Here is a 14,779-nt window from a genome sequence, read left to right as displayed (position 1 = left end):
AGAAAGGTTGAGCATTAGGACCACTCTCCTGCTATCAGAGGGAACGCATAATATACTGGCTTAATAAAAGGATCAAGATCTATCAAATATATTTTTACCATCACTACTTTACTAAAAGGATGGTTCCAGATGCTCCTTGCTGTAACCCCATGAAATGCCTTTTAATTGCCCAAAGAATTTTACTCTTGGTCATACTAGTTTATTCTTCTGACAATCTCAATTTTAACATTCATTCTTAATGTTTATCACTACTGTATTTACTGATGATGGTGTATACCCTATCTCAGCTTTTGTTCCATTAGGATAAGCAAAGAAACCCTTTCTAGCATTCTCCCATATTTTTTGCTTATTGCATAGCTGTTATCTATATCTTTCGTAGTTTGAGTTTCCTCTACTTTGTCTTAGTGAGCATAATTTTATATATTTTATATTTTTGGTATTCCACATAAGATCCTACCAATATATAGTCACTTCCCTGTCTACTCTGGAAGTACCTTGACTGTAGCACATTTCCCCTGACCGCTTACATTTACCTTTTCTTTGCTGCATCACAGTGGCTGTACGTCAGATACAGGAGACTTGTGCCTTGCAACACACTACATGGCGGTCCTGGCCTTCTTGAAATTCTGACTGACTACCTATCCAGACTAAAGTTTAGATGTGACTAGTGACACAAATTTTATTAGCACATCCGAGGACTGAGAACAACTGCTACCCTGTTATTAACTCCTAACGAAAAAGTAACTTCAGATAAATGCATCTGGCCCTTATGGCTGTAAAGAAAATCTTCTGAATGGTAGCTGAATCTACACCCATGTAAGGCCAAGAACGCTGCAGACATGAAAGTACAGCAACTGTATAGGTTCTTGTCCTCTTTTAATTTTTATTTACTATGAAAGCAAAGAATTAATGTCTTGATGGGCTCATGTAAAATACATTGAAAATTGCCTAATCAAAGTATAAAAGAAATAAGACTAGGAAATACTTGACTTTTGAAGAGTCCTAGGGGGTTTGTCCACTGAAATTTTACAAAAACAAAAGAAAATGTTGCCACTGCACCTCTTTTCACTGATCAAATGTTAGTACTTTGGGGGAGGAGGCTTGTGCAAATCTTTATACGATGATATTTAAACATTTTGAAAAACTTATGCATTGAGATGAATTATGGAATATTCTTGGATCTTTCTTCTTTTCTGTGTACTTGCAACATCTTGTTGAATATCGCTACTCAGTCAAAATCCCAAAAGTATATGTTAGAAGATGTATATACTTATCAGAAGCACAGAAGTAGTTTGTCTGGATACATCAGCAATACAAATTTAAGAAAGATTGTACTGTGCAGAGCGTGCAATCATTAAAAACCCTTTGACACTTGGGGACTTTTGGCTAACATTTTTGTTAAAGAACAGAAACATTTCTTCATTTGTTACCTGAGCAGGAGAAGGAATATTAACTTTCCCTACAATTGCTGCAATGTTTCCTTAGATTTGGGAAAGAAATCATATGCCATAACTTGCATTTCCCCACTTCTGGACTGACTGCTTCTACTCCTTCATGACTGCAGCAGCAAAGGGAAAGGTATAATGCAAAGCCTCTTCTTCAAGAGACATTTTAAAATATTATTTTCATGACAAGATTTTCTGTTTTCCTTTTCCTCGCAGCTTTGGATGGCTAAAGATGTCAAAGGCAGGAATACTTTAATAGTTTTATTTGTTTCATGTTACAAATATCTTACTGTAAGTAGGTGCTGTAGCAATGTGCTTCTAAGCTTTTTAATGTATTATCAATGTCAGCCTAACTCTCAGATAACTTCTCTGCAGCTAGCTAGGACTTGAAATAATGAGCTTCTTAGAGCACTGAATCAGAGCAAAAAAATAGAGGAAATTCCATTGCGAATATTGTACTTGTGAAACAGTCTTGGCTGCCTGTAATTTAGTAAGAGTACCAGGCACTTTCTTTGATCTTAATGTTTAAATGTCTCTAAAGAAAACTTTGTTTAGTTTTATTTTTTTTTCCTTTCACACCTGAAGTTGTTTTCTTTGTTTTCCTGTAAAATGTTCAACAGAAAATTAATGTGTTTTGGATCAGGCACATGAGCATTTATTTGGCCTTGCATTATTTATTAATAGAATTTATTTATTTATTTTTTACTTTCTAAACAAGAAAAAAATATCCTTTTTCCTGTGAGACATATTCTCCAGTTGGATTAATACTGTTCATTGCTTATGTTCAGTGGGGAGACAGACATATATGTAAGCATCAAATAACCTATATTCAATGGAACTTTAGGACATTCATAAATACTAAAGCCTAATACAAAAGAAATTTAGAAAACAAAATATAGTTCAGATGTCCAGGAGCAGAATTCAACACAATTTTTTACGGCAAACAGAGTTTTAGTTGACCCAGATGTGGTATTACAATACCCTGCAGAACAAAGTGCAGTCAGCTAAGCCAACGTGGAAGGAATGTTCAGGGAGCAAGTGTGCCTGAAACAACATCGTACTCGGAGAAACCTCTCCCCGCTCTGCTGCAGTCTGTCACTGCATAAGTTCAGGGTTTGCAGTACTCTCTTGTGGACTTAAATGTCCATGATGTCCTCTGTGATTTCACTATGGCTCTGTGTCTTTCCAAAAAATGGCAATATTAGTTACTCATATTTTGTACAGTAGTCTTAAGACTAGAACCATTGCCTGACAATCAGGAGACATAGGTTTTAGATGCAGATGAAGAAACTATAGATTGTTTTTCTGGATTACTGCTAAAATAACATCCAAGACACACAACAAGTTCATTTGACTTCACATGGGTCAACTATTGCTGAGTTCCAGCTACCACTTCTAAATTTCATTTCAAAATCTTGCCTAGTATAATTTTTTTGGGGAACTTGGAAGAGAACACACATGCATAACACTTAAAGGCACAATGTTCTATAAGTAATCAAGTATTTTCACTGCTGAACATGATTACACTGACAATTTGTTTAGTGCTTGAGACTCTCACACTTTTACATGTATTTAAAGCAAGGAACAGCCATTTGTTTTGAGATTTGAAATGGTTTTCTCCACATTTTCGGGAATGAAAAGCTTTTGATTCCTGTTGCTTTCATCACTTCATTGTAGATAATTACTTGGCAATTTTTGTCAAATCCTGACTTTTGAAAAGTGACCACTGCAATTCTACTATCAAAAGACACTACTGAGTGCTAGAGGAATAGGACTGCTAATATTATTATTATGAAGAAGAATTTAAATTAATAGGAATTATTATTAAAAGGAATGCTACTCAATGGGTAGATTTTCAGGGTTAATTGCATTTGTGCCTCAGTTGTTCACAGTTGAGGAAACCAAACACAAATTACGTGTTTCAACAGAAATGTCAACCCATTGTTTGATTTGGAAGAATTCTGATTTGAAATATCTCATTAGATTGACAGGCTGCTTCTTAAACAGTTTCTGCTTTGCTTTCCTGCATAGTAGAAAGCATACATGAGTCCTGTGGGCACATCCGAAGGTTAGACCATATTATATCAAGATAACTAAAGGAAGTGAACTGAAAACCAAAGTGTATTGCCTTGATAGATTTTATAGAAAACAAGAATACACAGAAAATTTCTCTATATTGTCATTGAGTGAAAGGTAAATACAGGAAGAAGTGTGACAACTGTACAGAGAATTATATGCATTAGTAGGGCTGATGATTTTTCTCAGGATCTCTAAATAGAGAAGTAGGCTGTGTTTTCATCACTACTGATATCAGACTGCTGGAACATTTGCATGACTATGTACTAATTATCACTCTAGTGTCCTACCTGTTCTTAAGCTGATGACACCACTCTTCTTTTCTTGTCATTGCACCTCATTTTTCTGTTTTCAAGGATGTATAAGTTCAAATGAAAATGGAGGGACACATCTCTTTTTCCTTTATTGCCTACCAAGTAAACAAGAGTTTTTCAGAGCAATAATAATAATAATTTAATAAATATGTGTTAAAAAATGCTTAAATTCACGATGTTTGCCAACAGAAAATAAAAACTGCTTTCATACAGTTGTTCATTTCATCATCGGAAAAGTTACACAAAGCAAAAGAAGGATGCCAGAATGTACAGAAATTGTGTTAAATGTCTTGGAATTTAATAAAAAAATCATGGTTTTCTGAGGATTTCTGTGGGTTTTGTCAAATTTCAACTCATAAATATGCTTTATGGACTGTATTTTGTATGTTCAGTGTCTAAGAACTGTGTTACAAGAGGGAACACAGGAACAAAGAAATGGCTTTTGATCAATCTGACTTTATTTACAGCAAGTAGTATTGACAGCAAACTAAGATTCCTTTTGTTGTGTTGCGCATTTTTCTACCAAACTTTGCCTCCATTTTCAATCTATGCAATTATCCCTAGGTTCAGGATAGAACTGCACTATATATACACTAGATAAACAGTGTTAATAAAGATTCAGGGATAGGATTAGTTTTAGTGTTTTCAGTTAAGCTTCAGGACTGATTCATAATTTTAGCAATGCATTCTTGTTAGTTAACTGTTTCATCAGTTTCCTTAGAGTTACAATCACTTCTATTCAACATTCTGTTCAGCAATGATTTGGAATTCGTTTGTGATCAGACACATGGAGCCATGACAAAAAAAAAAAGATATATTTAACATTTAAAATTTTCAGCAAATATTGTTTTTAAAATAATTTTCTAAAGTCCTTGAGCAGCCTGTAATTTAGAGGTGGTAAAAAAGTTGTTTAAGGAAAAAGATTTTTGTTTTAATAAGCTCAGTACTTCGATGGAAATACCCCACCAAGATTCTCAAATGAGCTGTTTCTTTCTAAACAAATAGATGAATGTGCAGATATTGATAAAGATGGAAATCCCAGGCTTTTTTCTGCACATATTGAACTCATGAATTAAAAGCATATCCCAAGCTTTCATTTAAATGGCACGTTTCACTGAGTTTTGGAATAACTTCTGTTATTCAGATAGCACCATTATATGCTTTCCTGTGAATACTGAAGACTGGCTTTCTTTACAGAATGCAACCCACATTTTTAACACATTTTTAAAATAGTTCGATTTACCACGAGATGTAGCAGTTAGATTTAAGCCTTTACATTATTTGAAAATTGAAGATGAATAAAGGTCATGAGGGTTGGAAAATACCAAATAGATACTACCAAATGAAGGCTGATGGTGACCCCATAGATCACTGAAGACAGAATAAATAATGGTTCTTTTGCAGCAGACCTCAACTTTAACCAAAACCGGACCACTCATTCTTTAACCAGAAAATGTGCAAGACATAGAGCTGCTACTATGTAATATTTAAATTTATGTTGACCGTCTTCAGCCCTTTTGTAAGACTCAGTTCAGTCTTAGAATATACTCTTGTTTTCACAGAAAAGGCAGAAAATCTGAAAAGGGGATCTCAACTAGAGAAGTTCTTAGGATTTCCTTGCTCTTATTGAAATAATATCCATGGTGAAATCTGTGTTTTCCTTTACTTCTGAATGTTATTCCTATGACTTTTAGCTGCATGAATCCTGGCTTCCTATAGGACGTAGCTAAACATTTCTGCAAGTAACAGTATATATGAAGGATTTGCACATATTAACATGTTTTATTCTGAGCACAAATAAATAAAACCTTTTTAAGTCTAAGTTAGTTTTTATTCCAGTCTGATGACGGTTTTGCAACCATTCTAAATATCTTTCAAAACACCAGGACAAATGTACGTTATTTTAGTGGGATAATAAGGCTAGGTAAATTCCCCCGTTCCAAGAGGTGAGAAATCTTGCAGTAATAAAAACATTACTACAAAGGTTTCTCTCATTTGTTTTCTGTATTTTTTTAGTTCTCATGCACAATCAGAATAAGTTTTCTAACTAATGGGACAGAATGAAACAAGGAGCATTGCTAAATGTAGGAGATAAGGATGCAAAACTTTGGCACTTTCCTCAATTTTGGAAAGAATTGAAATTAATTGTAAAGGGCAGAAAAATTGACTCCTTTTTCCATACACTTGGTAGAACACTTTTTTTTTTCTGTGTTATTTGTAGTACTAGCTATTTGGATCAATGGATTGCTAATTAGAAACTGACTTTGGAAGGCTGCAGCATGCTTCTCAATGATTCATGTGTTTGCATTGATTTTTGCATAAAAGCAAAATCTAGCTGTACTATTTAGCACTTAGAAATTGGTCCTCAATGAACTATTTGCAGCTTAATAGGCTTGATAATACTTGGAAGCTCATTATTGTGTTTTTATCATTATTTCTTGGATTAGACTGTATACATACACACATATGTATATATACACAACACTCAGTCACATACGGAGTTGTATTAAGCCAAAAGACAAGGTAGGCAGCAGCTTATGGCAGCAGACTGTAAGCTTCATCTATGCCAAAGATGGGGCCTGGCTTTCCAGGCTGAACAGCAGGTCTTTGTTTCCTGCTTTATACAGCCATCTTCCTCTCCTGCTGTTGCTAACACTCAGTGAGCAAACAGGATGTAACCTAGGGATGTGCAGATTCTTAGGGAAAGGACGGTCACTTTTCTGTCTGTCTTTCCTTCGGGAAGGTGTAGGAGAAATCCACGCCTTTCAGTGTTCTACTGCTGCTTATCCCACGACCAAGAATAGGTCTTACCTCTGTGGGAGAACAGGATGCTGCAGGCCCTCTTATTGGGGAAAGGGTAGTAGATGAAGGTGGGTCCATGGGTGACAAGCAAAGGGTGGACAGCAAAAGTCTTGTGCTTCAGGGAAGGGAGGAAGAAGAAGATTACCCGTGAAATGAGTCAAGCTCTCAGAAGTGCAGAAGAAGAGGAGAAGAGCTGTCACTACCCTGATAACACAACACCACTGAATCCTCACTTAGCTTCTCCAGCCTTTTTAGTCTTCTCAATCACTTTCTACCCAGAATATCATGGACCTTCACTGACCTCTGATTTTCTAGCTCCAGTCCTACTCCAGAAACCCCATTCTCTCCCCCCACAACCCATCTGTTCTGTCCGCTGAAGCCTCCACTGAATCTTTTTAGCCTCTTTCTCCCATCTGCTGTGACCCATATTGCTGCTTCCATAAAACTGATTCTGCCTACACTGCTGAGAAGCCTTCAGCTGAGTTAGCATATACAATATGGATTGTTGGTGTCATATGGCCTATATATAAATGTGTCTATAAATAGATTTATTGTCTGATATGCAGCCAGCAGTTCAGCCAAGGTTTCTATGAACATTCTTAACCTTTTGTCCATGAACACTTGAAATATAAATATAGGCACCTGCTAAAGTTCCTTGCAAAACTAATATCCAGATGGTTAGTTACAGGATCTGTATCTAAGACTCAACTTCATTCTCAATCTGTGGACATATTTAAGGCTATTGATGATAGATCTTTACTTCCAAATCCATGAACTTGCTAAGAACAAGTTTTTGCACTTAGCTGCCAAGGTCACCCTGACTATTTTATCATATCTTTATTTATCACAGCCAAGAGATTACTGGAAATTGTTTTTTGCTCTATTTTTCAGTTTTGTGTTAAATTTTGCCATATGTAAAGCTGTATTTCTTCATGAGAAGTGGTTTTCAATTTAAAACTTGCAACACATCTGAACTCTGAAAAGGATAGCAATCAGATTGACCATTTAACAAATCTTTGAAGCAAAATACTGACATTGCAGTGAATCCAGCTTTAGTTTTCAACTTTAAAAATTATTTCTGCCCATTTCTTGTGACTAGCACAGAACATGCACTAATCCAGAACAGTATCAATTAACCACAGACACCCAACTGTAAGAGCTACTTTAGCAGACAGGTGGAATTGGACTAATTATCATACAGGGTTACACAGAAGAAAAAAGACCTACGGTCTCTCCAGGAGAATTACAAGCCAGTGATGGCCCCCTCCCTTTGCTGCAATTATCTCCAAATCGCACCTGCCAACCTGCAGGGAAGCATTCCCATGGTTTGTGGCTGAGAACACAGTCAGGTAAACTGTTGTTTTAGTTGGATTAAAATTCTTCCATACCTCTACTTGTTTCAACGAATGCTCTACTGTATCTGTTTCTGCAGATAGACACTAACAATATAAAGACACTAACAATATAAAGACACTAACTAAAAAAGACACTAACAATATAAAAATCACATTAGAAATTATATATATATTTTTTAATTATTTAGTGAGCTTTAGGTTGAGATACCATTGAGAGATTTGTCTCAGAATAGTTCTTATAATAATGGCTAAACTGAGATACCTTTCTACACAGACACAAGAATGTTCCTCTGTTTAAGGAGGGGACCAGGATCTAGACAGGGATCTGTAGAAGCATTTGGGCTGAATGAAAAACCTGCTCAGTTTGTAACAAGAAGTATTAATACAAGAGTGAAATTTCAAGGCCTGAATCTTTGGAGAAATAGATGAGATATCTAAGAAGCAGAATGTCACCTCTTTTACTTGGGATTCTCAGTAGTACATCTTAGGCCTAGAGCATAACTCATCTTTTTCCTGGAGGTTGTGAGAATGCAGAGTTTTCTCTCACCTCACAAGTTTGTCATTCTGACTTGTATCTTGGAGAAGATGAGTGGTAGAATGTATGAGAAAGATCTCCATTATTTTTGTTAAGTACCCTTATTGTTGTTTTGCAAGCATTGTCTTGCTCACAATAGTTATATCTATTTAAATTTTTTTAAAGCGATGAGACATTTGAATCATTTGGATTAATTATCATTTGGATTAATCATCCAAATTTTTGTGGCAGATAATTTCTGAGGTTAAGAATCCAATTCTCTATGACTGAGGTAAATTGCCAACAAGTCTTCCTGATGGTCTTTTAGATGGAAGAATCCAGTGTGTACAGATTATTTGAAAATGATAATTTTAGAGAAATTAGTTTGCATGAGTGAGAACAGAAAACATTTATTTTCTTGAAAGAAAATTGTGTTAATTGCAACTGCTCTCATTCATTGTGTCTGTCTGTCTCAGTACATGCAGAGACAGCGAGAGGGCAGTGCTGTATGCAAGCAGTCAAACTCAATACATGGAGAAAGAAAATGACAGCAGCCATTTGTGTGAGTAACTTTCACATGATTGTGCTATGTCCAGTGTTTGAATCTTAGCTGTAGAGTCCAGATGGTGTCTTATGGAGAGCCAGTGCTTCAATCTTCAACACTGTTTCTACAGGTCTAGAGCTAAACCACTGGATTAAAGATTTGAGATTTATAGTTGTGGTTATGAGATGGCCTAATGCACATTTGGAATCTGAGAAATGACATGTAGACATAGCTGCTATTATTCTAAGGAAAAATTATCAGAGGGAGAGTGAAAGACAGGAAAGATTAAAATAAAGAACATCGGATTTCAAATTTACTTTTGATAAGAATAGATTTAACCTCACTTATTTTTAGAAAATTATTGAGACACATTTTCATTGCAGCTTAATTGTCTTCAATACATTAATTTATTTTACAGTGATATTGTACACACTGCAATGTTCATGTGGTAGGAACTTAAATATAAATATTTTCATTAATTGGATCCATGATGCCAGCAAATTTTAAAACCAATCTTACACTAGGTGTGATCTTATCATTTCTGTTATATTGACAGAAATCTTGAAATTCATTTGATTCTACAAGTAAACTATTTCAGTGATTTGTATCAGAAATGCTCAATAGAAACACAGTGGTGTTATTGGAAAAAATTATTTTCTTCAGTTTTTGTGTTAATGAGTTAGTTTAAATAGAAAATATCCTAACAGAGTAGGGGCTGGTTCTGTAATTTTAGTATAGTATGCTACACTGTTATCAGGCCTTATATATGAATTTTTGGTGGTTTTAGTTTTTTTGGATATGGCGGATTTGTTGAAAAAAGTACGTTTGGAAAAGTGGCTTATAATGTAGGGTAGAGAGAAGCATACCTGGTAGTGTCATCATATCCCTTTTGGAATCTATACTGAGAATGAACTATGACCAGGATGATACTTGGAGCTAGGTCAAAGGTGAGAAAGAAGTTAATCAATAAGAACAACCAGGATTCCAGTTCTCATTCAATCGTCCTATTTAATTTGGCAGTGTAGACACACCTAGTGAGGTCATGTCTGAGTTTCCTTGTCTTTGGCATGAGAATTAAAGATGAGAAAGGTATGCTAAAGGTCTATATGGGATCAGCCAATGACCCAGCTTTCTTGTCATGCTTTTTTTTCAAGAACATATGGAAATTCAGGGTTCAGAGAGCCTTCATAGTCATGCCCCTTAGATGTAAGGCTTAGGTTATGTTTAGAGTGCAAACTGCAGTGTAATAGAAAGAGAACCGATTTTGTGTTAAATGGATCATTTCAGGTTCTCACAGCCTTGCCCCAGCAAAGGATCTACCTCTGCAAAATATCATACTAGAAAAGAATACAACTGGCAGTAAGTTCCTGCAAACTTTTATGTTTACTGGATTGCTTTGAGCTGTAAGACAAGGTTTGGGCCAGCTCTTCATTTACCTTTTTCTACATCATTCCTCTTTCAACAAATCATAGTCAATTACAGACAGAATTTTACCAGGATATCTAGGGATTATCTTTCCAGATAGTGAGCTCATAGCTACTTTTTCAGCCAAAGGGCTAAAGTAACTCTTGTCACTGTTTTCCTTTAAGGAATCGGGATAGACCTGTTATTTAAATACAGGATCTCCCCTATGTTCTCCCTCTGCATGCACACAAAAATCCATATTTTCCTCTTGAATCCATGCTTCATGCCCTTATCCCTCATCTCTGGTCCTCCAGGTTTTCAAAATTTTCCCACCTGTTTCTCATAACATAACATTTACACTTACTCCTTCCAGTGTGCGAACTCTTCATGGTGAAGCATGTCGGAATAAACAATCGCTTTATTGCTTCTTTGTGTGGATACAATCTACTTGATATATATCCTCTGAAATGTATGTCTGTAGATTTATGGGAAAATTAATAAAACAGAAATTAAAACTGACAGCTCTGAAGTGATATGCTACCCTTAGCATATGGGCTACCACACACGAACACTTTACAGGATTTGTATCGGGATTATGGGCAGTAACTCAATGGGGGATAACTTCTAAACTATATTCCTAAATCTCATTTGACAGGTTTTGGATGTTATATAATTCTTACAGTATTATTATGTCACACCAGTGATGCTGCAGTCATCATTAAGGTAGTACCTTAATTCTTAGTGCTTATTTTGTCTTCTAATTGCTTTTGCAGTGAGAGTTTGTATGTTTTTTCCAAGTAGACAAATGAGCTTCCTTAAAAAAATTAAATGCTTCTTTCTCCAGCAAGACATGTTTTGAAGATCCATTTTCCTCAGAAATAGGCAGCTATATCTGGAGAGAAACAACAGCAACAATCCTTTATGTTCTGAGCTTTTAAATATATACTAATGATTTGCAGTATCAGCTTTGACACCATTAAAAAAAATAAGTTAGGAAGTAAAGATGTGTATACAACATTATTTTTATGAGGATACTATACTAATTTCTTCCAGTATTGGTATACATCAAGGATCTTACATCTTTAGGGGTGTGAGTGAAAGATTAGGGCAGGTTCATTTACATAAGACAGAGAGCAGATTCCTTCTGACATATCCAAATCCAAGACCAGTGGTTAAGTAATTTTTCTTGGAATATGGAAATAATAGCAATTTAACATGGAATATTTGTCTTCTGGTTAGCCTGGTTGGTATTTCCTGCAGTCACTTTGCAATCATTGCAATTTACTGTTCCCCTCTTAGAAGTAACAGAAGTATTGAGGAGAGAAATGGGGTGAATATCAAAGTTCTTCAGCCAAAGCAGCCACAATCTGAAGAAAAAGCAGCAGATAACTTGAACTGAAACAAAGATTGCTTACTGTGGATCAAAAAAAGTCTTCTTTTCTGCATAGCTGTAATTGCATTTGCTGGCTTAACCTCTCTGATTATTTTTATACAATCTTTCTGAACAAATCAGGTATTGCCACTGATTTGTGTCAGGAGAGTAGGACGTATAGGAACTCTTTTCTGATAGGAGCCTTCATTTTTATTTGCTTCTACTCATTCTGTAAAATGCACCATGTATGTTTGACGGTTACTTGAGCCCCATGCTTGTGCTCTGGATAGATTGGGAATAGATTTGCAGAGTATATATAAGCTGTGCTTTGTACTGTTTGGAATACCATTGTTCCAGAGTGTGCATTTCTGTCATTGTTAAAATATCCTACAAACATGCTTTTGCTTTCTTTGGAGACAGATTGTTACTTTCAAAGACTAGTAATAACTGTTTTCAAGCTATATGCTTTTATGATCATAAAATGGAATTGGTTCTTCACTCCAGATGCAATAATTTTATAGTTAGTCAATATAATTTATAGTTGATTTCAGTAAACATGAATTTATTTATGTTGGTGAAATTCCAGCCATTGTGCTTCATTACAGTCCAAACAGATCATGAAGCTCAAGCAGAAGGACTGGATGAGAATGAGGGAGAAGGAAAAGCAAATTTCCCCTGGTCATATGCAGTAGCTGAAGAACCAGTTCATGGAAGCTACATCCAAACTGAGCAAGTGTCTCTGCCAAGAAGAGACTAGGAGGTTCTGCACAACAATGAATACTCTAGGTCTTTGTGTATTCTTACTTTCTTTTCAGAGACATTGGCATATGGAGTGTCAGTGAATTTTAGCTGCCTAAATTGTAGCCTACGCTAGTCCTGCAGGAATTCCTGTTGCACGTGTGCACTATATGCACATGCATGTAATACATTTTATCTTCTATCCTTGTTTTATTTTGTTATGTAAGTATATTTCAACATATGTGAAAAAAGCGCGTTTTAAAATATATGTCTCATCACGAAATAGTAAAAATGGCATATAAGGGGTTAATGGAATGATGAGGCAAAAATCTGCAGTGCCAGCAGAATTCCCCAAAGGGTAAACAAAACTCTTAACTGTTGCAAACAATAAATTGTCAATACCTTGTAGAAACAGTGGATAATGAAAAGTTATAATGCCTATAGTTAGTACCCTCTTTAAAAGAATTTACACAGGATATGAAATTAAATTCTATGCACAGTTCTCTTAATTTGCCCTTAATTAAACAATACTCCATAAATGGTGCATTCAGTGACCAAATGTTCAGAGACAGCAAAATGGTGGGTCCCAAGCCATTAGGAATGAAATAAAGTCAGTCCCCTGAGAGCCTGCTAGAATCTGGTCTATCTAAGTGACAACTGATGGTTTAGCAAAGATAATTAACTTTGCAATTACAAACCGCAGCTTTCACCAATGCTGTTTCTTTCAGTATTCTCTTCTAAATGTTTTACTATTTTTACATGCTTTTTAAAAATTCTGAGTTCATAGGGATCCATTTTTCCTACACAAAAATAATTTGAATATTTTATTTTAAATATTTCAGATCAATAATTATATGCACAGTTATGTTATAAATTACAGAAGATAAATGTTATATTTTATATGACTGTCAAGACTTCTTTCTTCACTTTAAAGATAAAAGAGCCATGCTGCATCAAACAAATTTCGTATTTTTCCTTTGGTAGCAAACCCTGGACCTAACAAACCTAAATTAAATTTACTCTTAAGCCATGTAGACTGAAATTCTCTTCAGCACAGGGAACATAAGTTCTAACCTGATAAAAAATGCCTCCATTGAATGGGAATTGCTAGTTGAATCCATGTGTCTGTACCCTTGATTATCTTTACCATAATGTCTCCTAGCACATGAATTAGCGTATTTTCATGCTGGCATACATGTAATGAAATCTTCAAATATGCAATATGGTCATACTTACATGTACAAGCATTGGTATTTTGATATGATGTATTAGGGGATTATGAAAAAGCTTAGCTTAGAGGGTGTAATATTATGTTTGACTGTAGTGTTTTGTTGAGAGTGTGGATGTCTGTGTACTGAACAGAATTCCAGGTGGGTATGGATTCAGGTAAGGAAGAAGACAGAATCAGGACCCAAAATGCATGAAAAATCTATGTGACTTTATCTGCTGTGCTTTTATATACTGTAGTATGCTGAACAGCACTAACACTGGCTTCAGAAAATCCCAGCTTTAGTGACCAAGTTAATCTGGCATGCTATAAAGGACCAGTTCAAACTGGCAGCGATAAAAACACAAAGAGAAGGCCCTGGGATGATTGGTAGAGGTATCAGGGATCAGGTAGTAATTTTCTTGATCCTTCTGGTAACAAGGAGTAATACTGATAAAAATAGGCATTGATCCATCAAAGCAATGAGTGGCTCTGAGGTTGGTGTAATTGGAAAAAATTTGGGTTTTTTGACCATGGGATGATCTATTCAACACCTGGTCTACTGACATCTGATGAGGTATACCTTTCTCAGAGGGGAAAAGGAGTTTTAGTGCAGGAGCTAGCAGGGCTCCTTGAGAGAGCTTTAAACTAGCTTGAAGGGGGGAAGAGGACAAAACCAGGCTAGCCAGTGATGAGCAAGAGGATGATGTGCCAAAACTTGAAGAAACCAGCACTAACAGTATCCCTCAACCTGCCTCACGAGGGGTTGGCTACAGTGTATCACACCTGAAATATTTCTACACTAGTGCACTCAGTGTGAGGAACAAACGGGAGGAGCTCAAAGCTTCAGCTGAGTCCCAGAGATTTGACATCACTGGCATAAGTAACACCTGGTGGGATAAGACCTGTGACTGGAGCACCCTGTTGAACTGTTATGGACTCTTCAGGAGGGATAGGCAGGGCAGAAGAGGCTAAGGGGTGACACTGTATGTAACAGAAGGATTAAAA

General features: G+C 35.9%; 1 long non-coding RNA gene across 1 annotated transcript; it reads right to left on the bottom strand.

Annotated features, from left to right (window-relative positions):
• Positions 1 to 11,172: 11,172 nt before the first annotated feature.
• On the bottom strand, positions 11,173 to 14,731 carry LOC135420283 (uncharacterized). Its single transcript, XR_010433454.1, has 2 exons — positions 14,558 to 14,731; positions 11,173 to 11,346 (listed from the first exon to the last, which is right to left on the bottom strand). It is a non-coding gene; the product is annotated as an uncharacterized LOC135420283 (long non-coding RNA).
• Between the last annotated feature and the right edge of the window lie 48 nt (positions 14,732 to 14,779).

This window comes from Pseudopipra pipra, chromosome 1 (genome assembly GCF_036250125.1).
Source record: "Pseudopipra pipra isolate bDixPip1 chromosome 1, bDixPip1.hap1, whole genome shotgun sequence".
In the NCBI taxonomy this organism is placed as follows: domain Eukaryota; kingdom Metazoa; phylum Chordata; class Aves; order Passeriformes; family Pipridae; genus Pseudopipra; species Pseudopipra pipra.
The sequence above is the reverse complement of the archived record's forward strand: the minus strand, read 5'-3'. Positions and strand labels throughout refer to the sequence as shown.